Genomic DNA, 782 nt, shown 5'->3' on the forward strand with positions numbered 1-782 from the left:
AGGACCGTGGGGGTGCGGGCCCAGGACAGAGACCCGACGAGGGAGGGGCGCCTTCCCAGGGGCTGTCCACCAGGTTCAGGGAGAGACCCGCTCCCACATGCATGACGGAGTAGGCAGCATGCTAACTGGAGGTTGCTTGCAAAAAAAAAAAAAAAAAAAAAAAAAAACCCGCAACTTTAAGAGGTGATGGAGGGATGGGGCTATTTCTGGAGAACTGCCAGAAGAGACCAGACCCCCTGACTTGTCATGACGTTGCTGAGGCTAGAACAGAAGACAAAAAATCGCCTCCCCAGGCTGACGGGCCGCCTGCCTGTTAGAGTCGAGGAAGAAAACGGAAACACGGAAGGCAGATGCTGGGCTCTGGCGCTGAGCAGATTCAGACCGGAGTTCCTGAGACGGAGATAATTTGTCCTCCCAGACGCGGAGACCAGAGGACGTGAAAACTAGAGAACTCGGCTCCACTAGGGAACGCTGCCGGCGGGCGCCGGCTCTTGGCCCTCCCCGCCTCCATCTGGAGACAGTGACCCCCCGGAAAGAATCCAACGTGCCCAGGGAGCGGCCACATGCCCGCGTGTGATAAGCCCGGAGATGGGAAGCTGCCGGCACGCGCAAGGACCACTCGGGGGACAGAGGCGCACGGGAGGTGCTGCGGAGGGCCGGCACGGGGGCACGGCTGGGGACGGCGAGGCCTGAGCACGGCTCCCCGGCGCACACGGCTCCCCCGGAGCACAGGGCTCCCCCTGGCACACAGGGCTCCCCCGGAGCACAGGGCTCCCCCTGGC

At 62.9% G+C, this 782-nt stretch overlaps 1 protein-coding gene across 1 annotated transcript in view; it reads right to left on the reverse strand.

The window, feature by feature from the left end:
* The window catches only part of RALGPS1 (Ral GEF with PH domain and SH3 binding motif 1), a 188,019-nt gene that overhangs the window by 51,147 nt on the left and 136,090 nt on the right, over positions 1–782 (reverse strand). The gene's annotated exons all lie outside the window — the stretch shown is intronic.

Source organism: Condylura cristata, unplaced genomic scaffold (genome assembly GCF_000260355.1).
Source record: "Condylura cristata isolate star-nosed mole 26May11 unplaced genomic scaffold, ConCri1.0 scaffold00006, whole genome shotgun sequence".
Classification (NCBI taxonomy): Eukaryota; Metazoa; Chordata; class Mammalia; order Eulipotyphla; family Talpidae; genus Condylura; species Condylura cristata.